This window comes from Aegilops tauschii, chromosome 4 (genome assembly GCF_002575655.3).
Source record: "Aegilops tauschii subsp. strangulata cultivar AL8/78 chromosome 4, Aet v6.0, whole genome shotgun sequence".
NCBI classification, from domain to species: Eukaryota; Viridiplantae; Streptophyta; class Magnoliopsida; order Poales; family Poaceae; genus Aegilops; species Aegilops tauschii.
In genome coordinates, this window is record NC_053038.3 from 520,272,919 (window position 1) to 520,289,070 (window position 16,152).

Consider the following 16,152-nt stretch of genomic DNA (forward strand, 5'->3'; position numbering starts at 1 on the left):
GCATACGCTCCCCGGGCCCGTCAGCGTCCACGGCGGCAGGCTCCTCTGCCAGTGAGGAGATCGTCATCTCATCCGGTGATGAGGAGGACCAGGTGCCATCGTAGCAGCCGCCCCAACTCCTCAATGAAGCCGCTCTGACGGGCGAAGATTTCATCCGTCTGATCGAGATAATGACGGAGCGATCGCTCCGTTACATGGGGCCGTCGCTGCAAACGTTGCTGCGTGTTAAGTTGCAGCCGCCATCCCTGCTGCGCCACCGTGTCAAGCCCGAGCCAGCGTCCACGCTCCTCCGGTGAAGGAGGAGCCGACCTTGCCCAGGCACAACTGCGGCGTCCAGATCGGACGCCGCGTGAGCCGGCCTCGCCCCCGCACCACCGCGGTGTCCAGATAAGATGTTGGGTCAAGGAGGAGCCTGCGTCCCCGCTATGCCGCCGGTACGGCCGCATCAACGTGCCGTTCTTGCCATCAAGGAGGAGCTGCCACCCGCGATCAAGAAGGTGCGGGGCCGCCTCGTCCAATACCTTGGCGGTCCGTCGGGATCGAGGGGCATCATGTTTGAGCAGAGCGTGCGGCTCGACGGCAGGAGCGGTACGATCAGCGCAATGCCAGTCGCCGCTCCAATTTGCGAAGAGCAAGGTGGTGTCGGACTGAGTCCGCAATGACCCAGACCTTGCCACCGCCTGGGTGCTCGACCGCTCCATGACCACCACATAGATGACTGCTAGGCGTCGCCTTCGCCTTGACGGCGAGCCTGGCAAGATCGGCGAGGAGTGGTCGCTAGGGCTCCGAAGGCCATGTCGATAGTGGCCGCGACGGCACTTCACAAAGTGTGGGAGGAGGCGGAGCGGCTCCTCCGCGAGTGGCAGGCAGTCGTCGGACACTCCACAACTCTCGCTTTTTTGGCCGCTGGAGGAACCACAACGACGATGACAGCATTGACGGAGACGGCGGTGTGGCAGGGCAAGGCGGCCACGTGTACGAGGTGGCCGTCCGATATATGGTTTAGGTTTTATTTTTGAGTTTTTAAGTTGAACGAAGGAAATATCGACTTTTTTATGTAAATTATATCCGAACTTGAATGAAATCGGCCCGGTTTGATCGAATTTCATGAGGTTCGTTAGAATTGTTGGCCCGATGTATGCATAGCGTTGGATGTCATCCTCCCGCATTCGTGTCCGCGGACTGGTCCTCCCCTTTCCGTGGACATATGCGGGAGGAAAATTGCGGGTTGCCATTGGAGATGCCTTAAGAGCAACTCCAACACGCCGACCCAAACAGACGAACGCTTTGTCAGCTTTTTGTCTATTTGGGACGGCCGTCCGCCCTCTTTTTCATTTGGGTCGACAGTGCGCCCGGTGTGCTGACCCATTTTCGCCCTCGCGTCCGGCTTGCCATGGTTTTTCAAACATAATTCAAGCAAAATACAAACATATTACATAGTTTCACAAGCAAACAAATATATCATAGTTCACAAGCCAAATAAAATTATCATAGTTTGTAAGTCAAATGATAGTTAAATTGTCTCAAAAAAAATACATCTATTGGTTGCCAACGTGAGCCCACATATGCTCAACCAAATCATCTTGCAACTGAATGTGAGTTACCCAATCAGGCATTTGATGATGTAATTGGGTGAACCGTGCAAACGTTGCCGCTCCACCATGCTCAGGCACAACATTGTCACCCTGAAACTGAAATCCTTGGATGTAGATACATTCTGGGCGCTCATCCTCTACGATCATATTGTGCATGATCACACAAGCAGTCATCACCTCCCACAATTTCTTGATGCTCCAAGTTCTAGTAGGTACCGAATGATTCCCCATCGAGATTGCAGAACACCAAAAGCACACTCCACATTCTTCCTAGCACTCTCTTGCTCTTGTGGAAATCTCCTCCTCTTATCTCCTACAGGGTTGAAGATTGTCTTGACAATAGTAGTCCACTGAGGATAGATGCCGTCAGCTAAATAGTATCCATTGTTGTAGTTGTGGCCGTTGATGTTAATATTCAACGGCCAGCGGTTGCCTTCGGCAAGACTTGCAAACAACGGAGAGCATTTAAGCATGTTGATACCATTATGCGATCCGGCCGTGCCGAAGAAAGAGCGCCAGATCCAGAAATCTTGTGAGACCACGACCTCAAGTATGACAATGCAGACCTCAACATGGCCCCTATAGTGCCCCTGCCAAGTAGAAGGGTAGTTCTTTCACTCCTAGTGCATACTTTCTTTGCTACCAAGCATCCCCGGGAAGCCCCTACTTGCATTCATCGCCCACAAGGAGGCTGTATCTTCAGCATTTGGCTCTCTCAAGTACTCAGGACCAAACACTGCAATCACAGCCTTGCAGAACTTGTACATGAAGTCTAGGCACGTAGACTCGCTCATACAGACATACTTATGAATGAGATCACCGGGAACTCCATATGCAAGCATCAAGATAGCTACGGTGCATTTCTGATAAGTGGTGAAGCCAATCTTTCCAAAGGCATCATCCTTGCACTTGAAATATTTATCGTACCCGACCACTCCCTCTTGAATACGGTTGAAAACATGCCTAGCCATACGAAACGGCGCCAGAATTGGTGATATTTAAAGAGTGGGTTGGGTGTCTCAAAGTAATCCTTCCAAAGAAGAAAATGGCTTCTCTCTCAGTTGCGATTCAACGTCGAAGTGTTCCCCGGGATCAAGTCCCGGAACAACAGCTGCTGCCTACCAAGCTGATCATGGACGACCAACACAACAGCCACCCTCTCCTCATTGTCGGATGAAGAATCATTCTAGTGGCAAAGGAAACTGTGGAAAAAGAACTCGTCGGCGGAGTCCATTTGTACCTTGCGAGCAAACCGTCAAACAACGTGCGGGCGTCGTCGAAGAAGCAGACTGGCGAAGACACATGCGCCTCTCCTGGACCAGGTAGCTGCCTGGCGGCGTCCAGCGAGCGTGGCGACATCAGACGAGCGTGCCGCCGTTGTCTGCCTGGGGGGGCCACGGCGGGCCGAGGTGGTGCTCGCGTCGATGTCCGGGGCAAGCTGCGGTGGCGAGGCGGTGGTGGCGGCGACGTGGGAAGCTGACATGCTATGGGAAGGTATGTGGTTGCGGGCTGCAAGCGAGGGCACCGGAACTGGGCGGCGGCGGCGGCTGTGGGGCGGCCGGAAGGCTTGCCGTCGAAGGGAGGAAAAGAATGGCCTATGTGCCATCGACTGACGGGCCAGAGGGAGGAGTAGGCGGGCGTCGCGCGTGTCCGCCTCATGTTTGCGTCGACGCAAATGAGGCCTAAATTTGGGCCAGAAATGGGTCGTCCGGCGGACGAAAAGTAGAAGCGCGTTTGTTTGGGTCGACGTGTTGGGTCAACTTTTGTGCGCGTTCTAACTCAAATGGACATACGAGGACGAACTGGGTAGGCGCAGTTGCTCTAGCGCCATGTCTTCAACTTTCTGCTCACCGCCAGCACCGTCAGGGAGAGCGACAGAGACAACACGCTACGACAAAATTAGATGTATCCGTCGTGGTGGGGTGTGGTGGGGTGAGGCGGGGTTTGGGGGAGGGGAGGGGGCCTGTTTGCTTAAGGCTCGTGCGTCGACACGTCAGAGAGACACCGTACGACGATGTCACCCTCTGGCCTGGAACTATCACTACGACCTAATGCTGATCGGCTATGAGTATCCCACTCAGCGAACAGCAATCGACCTACTAATGCCTTTCCTTTTTCCGAATTTTCCCTATCGCCCCAGCTTTCTGATATCTATTAGTATCCTTTTGCCATTCGGATTCTTTCGTCACAATCAGCAGTCAGCATAATCTCATTAGTACATACTTTTGCAATGATAGTCATACTTTTGCAATGATATCTATTAGTACATGTATGCGCATGGATGCTGCACCACGGACACTGTGTGATGATTTAGTTAATACTCTACTATTCGCTTGCACGTAAATAATCGAGCCATCTTATTGATATGCCTACTGATTATGTGAGGCTAGTAACTTAGACTAGTGTCATGGATCTTTGTTATTTCTATTTTTATTGTGCAAAGTAACATGCAAGTACTATCATAGACAATTGCATTTATTACATTATAGACTCGTTTTGCTTAGAGTAACATATTATGTTACTCCAAACATCTCTCTCCTCATTAACTATATGCCACATAAGTAAACTTGTCTTGGAGTGCGCTATGTTGGTTGCTGAGTTACTCCACTATGACCAGCCTGATGGGTGCCGTGACCGGATTCCACGTCCACTACTTAATGAAATGCACAGTATTCCAGATCAAAAGATAATAATCGAGCCATCTTTTTTTTATGTGCGTATATGCCGACTTGGGCCAGGTTATTTGAGGTTGCCGCAAAACCAGGCCGTGAAGGTGCAGTCCAAAGCATGACATGACGAAGTTAAATTGACCAAGCTGGCATGACACGACAAACCGTGGTGGGTTCGGCCTAAAAATTGGGAAAGGACAGCCCAACCTACCATGGTGTGGGCGGCTGGGGCGGAGCCAGTATTTGGATAAAGGGGAGGGGGGGAGGGGGGGGGGGGGGGGGGGAGCCAAGCTAATAAAATAATCTCAGTGCAAAAGTATGACTATCATAATTAATATTTCACTTCAGTGCTATAAATATATTACATTTGCACTCTCGGATTGTTAAGATAAGGATTGTCTTTTTTCTTTTGAGAAAGCATCTAGGATTGTTAAGATAATTGTAATAATTTAATCAGAAGACATTTTAGCTGCTAATTATCTTTTGATAAAAAAATGGCACATTCAAGATATGCCTCTTCTATTCACTTAATCATATTGTTTTCTTCCTTTTGGTATTCGAGTCGAAGAAGTATAGATTGTGGGCAATGCTGAAGCAAGTCATCTCTCATTTTATTTCAAGAACTCAAAGCAACATGCTTAAAAATCGAATTATTTCAAGAAGTGATTTAATTCTGATTGCAAGCAGGAGGGCGAATGGCGGCTGTGGTGCAACGCTTCACAATCGAAGGTTAATCAGGATAGAACTTCCGCACTTAGACCGCAGGGCCGATGAGATCATCAATCTGGCCGTGATTGGGCTTCCTCATGGGCCTTTTTTTGTTCTAATGCTTTGCGTTAGAGAGAGATAGGGGGTGGGGGGGGGGGGGGGTATGCCTCGCTTTAAGCGAGCATAGGGCAAGCCGCGCATTGGGGGGAGCCCAGATGGGCCGTCCCAGCCGCGCGGGAGGCCGCGGCTTTTGTTTTCCTTTTTTCTCTTCTTGTTTTTTCTTTATTTTTTTGCTTTCATTTACACTTCAAAATATTTTACACGCACACACACACAAAATACACATTTCGAAAAATGTTGAAAATTATTTGAAAAATGTTGTATAAGTATTAAAACTTGTTGAACGAGTATTTAAAAAATGTTGAACAAGTATTTTAAATTTTTGAATAAGTATTAAAAATGCCAAAAAAGTATGTAACAGATGTTGAATAAATATAAAAAATTGTTGAATGAGTATTAAAAAAATGTTGAACAAGTATTTGAAAATGTTGAATAAGTATTCAAAATGTTGAACAAGTATTAAAAAATGTTGAACAGGTATTCAGAAAATGTTGAACGGGTATTTGAAAATGTTGAACAAGTATTTCAAAATGTTAAATAAGTATTGAAATTTTTTGAATGGGTATTTGAAAAATGTTGAATAAGTACTAAAATTTTGAACAAGTATTTGAAAAATGGTGAATAAGCGTTCAAACAAAGTTGAACATGTGTACAAAAAAAATTGTCCACTTACTACAAAATTTTTTTGACCCATACGAAAATGTAGAGTGAAAATGAAAACAAATATAACAAAAAACAAAATAAACAAAAATGTAGAAGAAACTAGAAAACCAAACAAAAAATGGAGAAGAAACAAAAGGCAAAAAACCAAAGACGAAGAAAAAACTGCAATAAAGAATAAAAAAACAGAGAAGAAAAACTAAAAGAAACAAAAGGGAAAACAGAAGAAAAAAAGGGCTCGAAAAAGCCTCAAGTAGGACGCGCCATACAAACTCACAACGTGAGGGCCCTGGGCGGTGTGGCTAGCAACATCGATTGAACTGCCTGTAGGCCAAGGATTGAATCCTAGTTTTCCCATTCCATTGCTTGCATTTTTAATATTTACGCGCGCGAGTAGGCCGGCCCAATACGACGCGGGTGGAGGAAAACCTTCAGCGAAATTCCCGTGCTTGGGCCAGCCTGGCCCGGTTGGATCCGAAATCTTCGTAAATACATGTTGTCATTATTAGGAGAACCCATATAATCGGCATTTCCTATTTAGGGCCACAGGCGCCGGTTTTAGTAGTTCATTCTGCAAACCGGCGCCTGCAGCGGTGCTAGGCGGGCCGGCCCGTTTAGAATCTGTTTCGCCCCCGTCCCGTGGTCGTCTAAGTCTTTCCCCCGACCCCCTGTTTCTTCTGTTTTCCCGTGGCGTCCTCTGTTTCCTCCTCTGCTTCTCCCCCGACGACTTCTCTTCTTCCCCGAAGACCGAGTTCGAATCTCAGGCAAATCAGGCGGATCGACGAGGGAGCGCATCGACGAACCCTAATCCGACTGCTTCTTCCGTGTTCTTCTTCCTCCGTCGCGTGATGGATTCATCTGGTTCGTTCTACTTCTAACCCTAATCCCCCACAGGTCTTCGGTTAGGGTTTGTGTTTTTCGTGGTGCTCGTTCTTTGTGTTGCTTTTTGTTTAAGCATGGATCTGGCCGTGTGCATTGATGGATGGTGTCTCTGGTATCTAGGGTTTGGGGTAGAAAATTTGCCCCTTATTTTAGATCTTCTGTTTGCATGTGTATAAATGTATCCTGTTCATGCGTGTAAATCCATCTCATGTGACGGATGGCATCTCCCGTGTGTTGGTGCGTGTCCCTCTGCCATCTGTGTAACTGAATCTGCTGTATGATTTATTGTCTTGTTGCGTCTGAATTCATCTCCCCTTTTGTTGTTCTGTCTGTTTGTACCCATCGGCATGCATAACATAGTTGAAATTTACTAGGGGTTTTGTGATTATTAGGAAGATGTTGGCTCTGAGTATTAATCTTGTGGGATTGGAGAGTGGTTCTACATGTATTGGAGTATAAATCAATAGTAGATTGTGGAGTGTATTGTAATAATTTAGAGGGTATAGTGCATTTGTTTTTAGTTAGTGAACTTCAACTTGAGACATTTAGTTTGTCATGGTTTGTTGACAATTTCTCCTTAGCACGTTTCTATTTGTTATTTCACGTTTATGTCTGGTTCTAATCCTAGTTTTTGCACATCTGTATGCGACAGTCTCTTATATTTTTCATTCGTTCTTTTTGTTGACACTTGTCCAGTAATATTTCATATGTTCCCCATTCTGTCATAAGTTAGTTTATTCACATAGTCCATACCATGAGGTATTTGGTAATGCCCATAGCTATGTCTTCATCTAATACTAATAAGCTATGCCTAATTTAACTGGACATATATCCCATTGTGAATGCCTAGGTGTTGTACTTGGCGTGATTTTGTTTAGTCAAGTTATGATGTTTGATTGTTCCAGAAAGGGTTCTTGTATAATAATATAATGTTTTTATAGTACTATATATACCAATTTTGTAGTTAGTGCATGGTGCATGTAAAGTTGTCAAGTTCCAACATGTTAGGTTACGAGAGAATGATCAGCTAATTTCTAGAAGAAGCAATTGTCAATTTCAATTTCTGTAGTGGTACTATAGGACCTTATATAGCAAAAGGAACATAGAAAAAGATAACAGAAAATGCCCGCTCAAATTTTCACATGTAGAATCAGTGATCTAGGAATTAGAATGTGCTATAGTTATGGCACATGTAGATGAGCTTTAACACAAATATTTTTGTTTTTCAACTAGGTTATTGAATTTGAAGAAAATTTCCTCTTAGTATTTCTATGTTTTCTTGTCCAATCCCTTTAGTATGTTATGGTTTTTTATATTATCTGCAATGTCATATATTCATAAGTAGTGCTCATTTTTTAATAGTTGGTGTTAAATCTGTATTTGCAGCACACGAAGGAGGTGGGGTTGGCCAAGTTCAAGAACCAGAAGGGGACGAACCAACTGAATACCCTGCACGAGGTCTCCGGAATGACTCAGGTGGTATGTTAGTTCTTCTCTTTTCAGTTTGTAGCTTTCAAATTTGCTATAGTACAAAACTAGATCAAATTGCTGGAAAAATTATTCTTATGTCAGATTTTTGCCTTACCAGATGTTTTTGTCTATTCACTTGTTAGTTTGTGCTGTTTGAATGTTAAGTCTGTGCGTTTTCTTAATTTTTCTGTGGATCACATATTTTTCCTATGTAGTAACATGGTTTCTTTTCATATTTTTCTTGAAGTACATGCTCAACTAATCATTTTTATTTAAGTGCTTTTTTTTCGTGTGTGTACTCAAATCCGAGACTAGAGGGTAGGGACATATTTATACTCAGTTTCCTGAAAATTCAAATCCGTATCCGGATAGAGTTCAGTTAGACTCCTAATCGAATTAACCAACCATGATCATAACCAACTAGTTTCCGAGTCAAATTCTTTCTTATCCCTTTCCACGTATGAGTCATACGCCATGTTTAAACTGTCTCAATACATGTTCAAACATGTAGGCTTCTCAATACATAGAGTTGATCCTACGCATAGCCCAGCTTCCCCAGTTTATACTGTTCCCGCGTATATTCCAAAATGTATAAGAATGAATGCAAACCCTTGATCAATTCCAATCAAACATAATTTCCACAACGAGGTATTGACAAAAATAAAACTGTAGTATAATGTTTGAAAGAAACATAAATTCCTACAGATTTTGCTTTTCAAAGCTACTAAGTACACCAGACGTGCACTATCTAAATTCTAATCTCCTTTTTGTGTTCTTTGAGTTGATTTATTCCCGCTAACTAATTGATTGTCCATCCAAATAGCGATGCCTCCCGTATCTAGCTACACGGAGATCTAATTCGTGTGATAGTTTATTGGGCTATGCTTTTTTCATATTCCATCTTTATTGGTTAATTCTCTAGTTTTTCCACCTCTTATAAGCTGTTATATATTTTTTTCGTAGCCCGAGTGTTCCCTAGGAAATTATGCAAGCCAACATACATTACCAGACTTTCTTTCAAGCGTTGGAACAAAACTGTGAAGAAGTTTAGTGATATTCAGTTAGGCCATGTGAGAAAGTACAAATTGGAACCTCTGCTTCATATGCCAGAGAAACTTAAAATACCAATGAATCTGCTTGAATGGATAGATCAGCATATGTTTGGAAGTAAAGAGCCATGTTTCAAGCACAAGAATAAAATTATCAAGATTACTAAAGATATGGTCAACAAAATCTTTGATTTTCCTGGTGGCACCGAGCCTTTTTATTCAGTAGCGATGATCCCCAAGTGAAGGCAGCGGTTACAGAGTTAAGGAACAAGTATGTAGATTATCGGAACAAAATGTTGATCAACAAAATAGAGGAGGTGATTCTTAGTGACGAGAAAGAAGATGGATTTATCAGGAGCTTTGCATTTTATTTCCTATCATCTATTCTGTGCCCTGCCTCATACTGCTTTCGTAACATGAAGTTCTTATACTCTCTAAGAGATGTTTCTGCTATACCTTCACTTGAATTTGGGCAATTGGCACTGGATTTCATGTGTGAGGAGTCAGAGCGTCATTTTGAAATGATTATGAACATACCAAGTGTTGAGGAAATGAACAAGCCTTCATATATTGGTGGATGTCTTCCTATTTGGGGAGTAAGTTCAATCTTCACTTCCACTATTTTTTTATCTCTCTACTTTTTACTTTACTGACCTGTTTATTTTTTAAATGGCAGATCATTTATCTGGATTTTGTTGATTTTGATTTTATTGATAATCATCAGTCAACTGTGGATTATTCTCTTCCTCGGATATCTCATGTTAAGACTAAAGATTTCAAGTATCTCGCATAGGTTGATAGGAATTATGAGTCTAGGAAATTTTTTGGGGTTTTACCAGTAAGCATCATATACTATATATCGTTTCTTGAGTTATTTTTTTAGTTCTAGTAGTTTGTTTTCATCATATGTTTAACTGTAATTTGTAGCTCCGAGACATATCATGCACACCATATGCTAATGTGGTCCCAGTTAACGGTGCTCATGATGCTCCTGGTGTGTTTAATTCAGTTCCTTCTGTGGAGGTATTTCTTATGAGTAGAATCATTCATTTCTATTTGTTTTATTGTTTGTTGTCATTTTTTATCTTATATAGATAAACATTTATTCTAATGTCAATTGTAGGTCAACAATGGTAATACTGTTCATGAAGCTCTCAATGAAAACAAGTCAATTGATTCAAAAAGTCTAGATATCATTTCAGCAGTTCCCAGTTGCACTGCAAAAGTTGAACCAGACATAAAATTCAAACCAGAGTCACATTTGAAATCAGAGGTATTTTTGTGTTGTGCCTTTTTGTAGTTCCTATCTAAGTGTTTTCTTGAAAGGAGTGTCCTGTTAGTAATTTTTTTATAATCCAGGCCCCCTCCAATGATGTAGTTAAGAACGAGCCAATCAGACCAAAATTTGAGGTTTGTAAACGCACTTCAGAGCTTACATATTTGTCTCCTTTTCTTCATCTTGACTTCATAGCTTAACAGTAACTCTAGTGCTTAGCATATTGTGTGCTATGGATATTCGGTCAAGTAGCGCTGTTTCTAAGTCTATTGTATTCGCTCATCATCCGCAGTGCATTTGTTGGGAATCGTAGCATAATTTAAAATTTTCCTACGCTCACCAAGATGCATCTATGGAGTATACTAGCAACGAGGGGAAAGGAGTGCATCTACATACCCTTGTTGATCGCGAGCAGAAGCGTTCCAATGAACGTGGATGACGGAGTCGTACTCGCCGTGATCCAAATCATCGATGACCGAGTGCCGAACGGATGGCACCTCCGCGTTCAACACACATACGGTGCAGCGACGTCTCCTCCTTCTTGATCCAGCAAGGGGGAAGGAGAGGTTGATGGAGATCCAGCAGCACGACGGCGTGGTGGTGGATGTAGCGGGTCTCGGCAGGGCTTCGTCGAGCTTCTACGAGATGGAGAGGTGTAGCAGGGGAGGAGGGAGGCGCCCAAGGCTGTCAAGTTGCTGCCCTCCCTCCCCCCTTTATATAGGCCCCTTGGGGGGGGCGCCGGCCCTGGAGATGGGATCTCAAAGAGGGGGGGGGCGGCGGCCAAAGGGGGGAAGGGGGTGCCTTGCCCCCCAAGGCAAGTGGGAAGCCCCCCACCCTAGGGTTCCCAACCCTAGGCGCATGGGGGGAGGCCCATGGGGGGGGCGCCCAGCCCACTAGGGGCTGGTTCCCTTCCCACTTCAGCCCACGGGGCCCTCCGGGATAGGTGGCCCCACCCGGTGGACCCCCGGGACCCTTCCGGTGGTCCCGGTACAATACCGGTAACCCCGAAACTTTCCCGGTGGCCGAAACTGGACTTCCTATATATAATTCTTCACCTTAGGACCATTCCGGAACCTCTCGTGATGTCTGGGATCTCATCTGGGACTCCGAACAACTTTCGGGTTTCCGCATACACATATCTCTACAACCCTAGCGTCACCGAACCTTAAGTGTGTAGGCCCTACGGGTTCGGGAGACATGCAGACATGACCGAGACGCCTCTCCGGTCAATAACCAACAGCGGGATCTGGATACCCATGTTGGCTCCCACATGTTCCACGATGATCTCATCGAATGAACCACGGTGTCGAGGATTCAATCAATCCCGTATGCAATTCCCTTTTTCAATCGGTATGTTACTTGCCCGAGATTCGATCGTCGGTATCCCAATACCTTGTTCAATCTCGTTACCGGCAAGTCTCTTTACTCGTACCGCAATGCATGATCCCGTGACTAACGCCTTAGTCACATTGAGCTCATTATGATGATGCATTACCGAGTGGGCCCAGAGATACCTCTCCGTCACACGGAGTGACAAATCCCAGTCTCGATCCGTGCCAACCCAACAGACACTTTCGGAGATACCCGTAGTGCACCTTTATAGTCACCCAGTTACGTTGTGACGTTTGGCACACCCAAAGCACTCCTATGGTATCCGGGAGTTGCACGATCTCATGGTCTAAGGAAAAGATACTTGACATTGGAAAAGCTCTAGCAAACGAAACTACACGATCTTTTATGCTATGCTTAGGATTAGGTCTTGTTCATCACATCATTCTCCTAATGATGTGATCCCGTCATCAATGACATCCAATGTCCGTAGTCAGGAAACCTTGACTATCTGTTGATCAACGAGCTAGTCAACTAGAGGCTTACTAGGGACACGTTGTGGTCTATGTATTCACACATGTATTACGATTTCCGGATAACACAATTATAGCATGAACAGTAGACAATTACCATGAACAAAGAAATATAATAATAACCATTTATTATTTCCTCTAGGGCATATTTCCAACATCATTTTCTAAATGGTCATTTTGAATGCAGCAGGAGTAATTTGATAATACCATTCAATTTTTTTGTTATGACTTATCATGAGCAGCACTTATAATACTGGTTTCGCAAGTAAACTTAAGTGCAACATTTCTATTTTTGAGACAAATATTCCATGTAGCTTACTTTCGTTTGCTTTGTTGTTTTGCCGGAATTCTGTGTGCTTCCTTTTGTCCAGAACATTTCTGTCCTGAATTCGGTGTACCAAACACCAATTTTTCCAGTCAATGGTACACCTCTGAACACCAACCCTGTTGGGCATCCTACCACTTCACTACCTAAGGTCTGCTTGAAGTTTTTCAAAAAAAATTTTCCAATCATAATTTTTATTGAAGTTACAACATCATTTCAATTACCTTTCTCCGCAGGAAGAAATTTTTCTATCGACTGAAGCACCTGATATCAATTTATCTAGTGGGGTTGATGCAAAAAGAAGTTTTATATTGATTAGTTCTGCTTCTCCAAATGAAAGAGTGGAACACTTTGAAGGTACTGCAATCATTATTCAGGATGATTCTCCTATCACTCCTGCTGGTGTGACTAATGAAGACATACTAGCCTCTCACTGTGATACAAGTGTAGGAATGTCAATGAACATGGACTTTGCTGTCCAACAAGGTTATAATTCTTGACTATTATCTTGTTTTCCCTTTATGTGTTCTCCATTTTCTTGTATTATGAGTCTGGGCGCATTGCAACATTTAATGTTCAAACTTTTTGTATATGTGATATGCAGACTTTTCTACAATGAATAATGCAGAAGCTGGACCGAGTATAGGAACTAACACAATGGAAAAGAAGAACAGAAAGAAAAGAGCAGCTAAAGTTCAATCCCCCGAACCACCAAAGAAACTCAAAATCTCTCACGAAGTGGATATCTTCTTTTCCAAATATCTGATGAAGCCTATATTCCAAGAATAGTTAATTCTCTTATTCCTTTAGTTATTTTATCATTTCTTATTTCATTAAATTATGAGAACTTTTTTAGTCTACACATCTACCTAGAAAAATAATTGTAGGCATTTTCTAATCTGCAAGCAATTTTATGGACTAAATTAGTTGTAGACATTTTTCATCATATTTTGTATTATGAAATCCGAACAAATTTATGGATCACCTCAAAGGTAGTTCAGATAAAAAACTTTGTAGTTCATACAATTTTAGACTAAAAAGAAATTATATGGATACCAAACTAATTTAGTTTACAGCTCAATGTTCATACCCCTATAAAAGGATGTTTAACCTTTTGTTTTGACCACCATAGCGTTGTATATGTATTTTTTAATTGTTAAACTATATTTTTAAGATCCTTTTTCTCAATTTAACATTAGTTATGCTTGTTTATTCTGTCCAGCATTCTTTTTGTTGACATAGAGGGTTTTCCTGTAAGCTATGAGAATTACTTAAATTCATTTAAAGCGAGGGGTGAGATTGGAGATGAAGTGATGAACTCATTTATTCAAGTTCTTAACTATGAATCAAAGATGTCATCTGAAGTAAAGCCTTACGTTAAGAAGTACTGTTTCACTTCATACTCCACTGTTAGTTTTCCTTCTAACCTACCTATTTGGTTCTCTTTTGACCAATTTTTCTTTTTACTTACATTCAATGTGAGATATTTACTAATTTTCATTTTGTTATTCACAGAATAAATTGTTGGTCCCCCCGAGTTATTTGATCCAGTTTCGTGCATACGAGAATTTGACAGGATTAATTCAGAAGAAAGCCTTTGGAAGCAAGACTTGGTAAATCTTTTTCAACGGATCCAATGTTAACCAAGATCTATTCTATTTCTTTTTTATACTCATTCTGCTTTTTCTTGTTGAACAGTTATACTTCCCTACTGTAAAATCAAACCAGTGGTTTGTACTTTCCATCAACTCTCTCTTTGAGAGATCTCACTTTTTTGATCCCTGTGGCACCATTCTGGGAACTACCCAGCAAGAACTTGTCTATAACTTGGTAAGTAATTATTGAGACAGAATATCATTTTTTTTCAATGCAAACAAAATTCTTTTCTGATCTACCATTTGTGAATATCTTTAACTATGTTTATATTTATATTAAACAGCTTTCCAACTACAACATGCTTTGCAAGCTGAGTAAAAAGCCATTCAAGAATGTATTCTCTTTCAAGCTTGAACCTGTGGGACCTTACCCAACAAACTGTCTAATGTAAGTCCTTTCTTCTTCTTTGTTTTTGTATATATATTCATTTTTTTCAATTGCAACTTTATTCAACATACTTTTCTGTAGTTATTACATTTTTCCGTCCTACTTGTTTGTTATCACAGTTGATACTCATTCTCATTTTTCCCGTATTTGTTTTTCTTTATGCAGGCATGACTCAGGCCACTATCTGCCTTTGTACATCGAAAATTTCGAAGGCAAAGCTATGAAGACTTTCAGTGCGGTATATCTTGAAAACTCTTTTCCTTATTTTTTTTCTGTTTATGCAAAACTGAATCCAAAGCAAACTAGTGAGCTAGGCCATTTGATATGTTCAAAGCCGGAAACAGCTGTTTTTTTTTGCCAAATGAACACCATGAAGTCCGTTAAATTTCATGTGCTTTCTCTTCTTAGCTTACTAGGGAATGACCTGACTTATTTGCATGCATGGTTGGAATTGATATTTATTCTTTTTTGAAGTGTTAGTTCGTTTCTACCGATACTTCTTTTACCGACAATATTTTCAGGTCTTGTTATGTGTTGTCACGTGTCATCCCAGCAGTAATTGTTTCACGATGCTCATATGACTTAGTCAAGCTTTTTTCAGCGTTTACTATCTCTGCAACTTCCTGTAATAAATCAGTGATATAGTACTGTATAGTACTTTTTTCTAGTGCTTTAAAAAGTTTTCTCAAGTTCTGTACTTCTATCTCTCACATTTTGTCTATATTGTCTTTATACCCAGGCGAACATTCCAAAGTACAGAATGATATCTGCGTTCAAGTTATTCAAAAGCACTTTGAACAAGCTCAAGAAAGAAGATCTGCCAATAGGAAATTGACTTTCCCGCAACATCCATCTGCAAACATTTTGAATGTGTAATTGATCGGGAGAAAAGAATGCATTTTCCTGTCTACAATAGTTTCATCTGTAATCATATGGTAGTACATAGTACTACTTGTTTAAACATATGTCACCCTCGAGCAACTGCTATACTCTTGGATATGTACTTTTTTTGAATCCAAATGGCATACTATATTTTCCTTGAACTATATAGTATCTATGTTGGCGTACTGAGCATTTGTTTTGCTAAAAGTGCAACTATAGTTTCTTCGTGACCTATAGTATCTTTGTTGCAATCTCTGTTTATACTAATGGCCAGTTCTTTTGGGCGGCTTAAGCTACCGCTCCCCGGCTTAAAAAATAAGCCGCGCTTTAAATTTGTTGAGTCTTCTAAATTAGTTATCCCATAACTAGTTTAGAAGCCCCAATGAACAAAAGAGGAGGCTTATGGGAAAAGTTGGGGAGAAGGCGGCTTATTTTTTAAGCTGCCAAAAGAATTGGCCGAGTATCTCTATGATGGTACAAGTGGAAATATATTTCCTGTATTTCTTTTTATTTTTTTCCTCCCTTCAGTGTGTTTTAAAGTATTTCCATCTCAAATATAAAAAGATATCAATGTTGATTTAAGCTGGTTTTAGCTTTTCATGTTTTCACAA

General features: G+C 42.0%; 3 long non-coding RNA genes across 4 annotated transcripts; all 3 read left to right on the forward strand.

Moving 5' to 3' along the window:
* Positions 1 to 6,377: 6,377 nt before the first annotated feature.
* On the forward strand, positions 6,378 to 9,151 carry LOC120963168 (uncharacterized). 2 transcript variants are annotated; one of them, XR_005755246.3, is made up of 3 exons: positions 6,378 to 6,613; positions 8,021 to 8,113; positions 9,068 to 9,151. It is a non-coding gene; the product is annotated as an uncharacterized lncRNA (long non-coding RNA). The 2 variants fall into 2 exon arrangements; XR_005755247.3 differs by having other exon boundaries at positions 6,382 to 6,613; positions 8,021 to 8,110.
* Positions 9,152 to 9,184: 33 nt separating this feature from the next.
* Positions 9,185 to 10,878, forward strand: LOC141021576 (uncharacterized). The gene is made up of 5 exons (XR_012182903.1): positions 9,185 to 9,749; positions 9,830 to 9,991; positions 10,081 to 10,176; positions 10,277 to 10,426; positions 10,513 to 10,878. It is a non-coding gene; the product is annotated as an uncharacterized lncRNA (long non-coding RNA).
* Positions 10,879 to 12,644: 1,766 nt separating this feature from the next.
* On the forward strand, positions 12,645 to 15,727 carry LOC120963592 (uncharacterized). Its single transcript, XR_012182904.1, has 7 exons — positions 12,645 to 12,767; positions 12,853 to 13,102; positions 13,221 to 14,229; positions 14,315 to 14,446; positions 14,556 to 14,659; positions 14,825 to 14,897; positions 15,399 to 15,727. It is a non-coding gene; the product is annotated as an uncharacterized lncRNA (long non-coding RNA).
* The last annotated feature ends 425 nt before the right edge of the window (positions 15,728 to 16,152 follow it).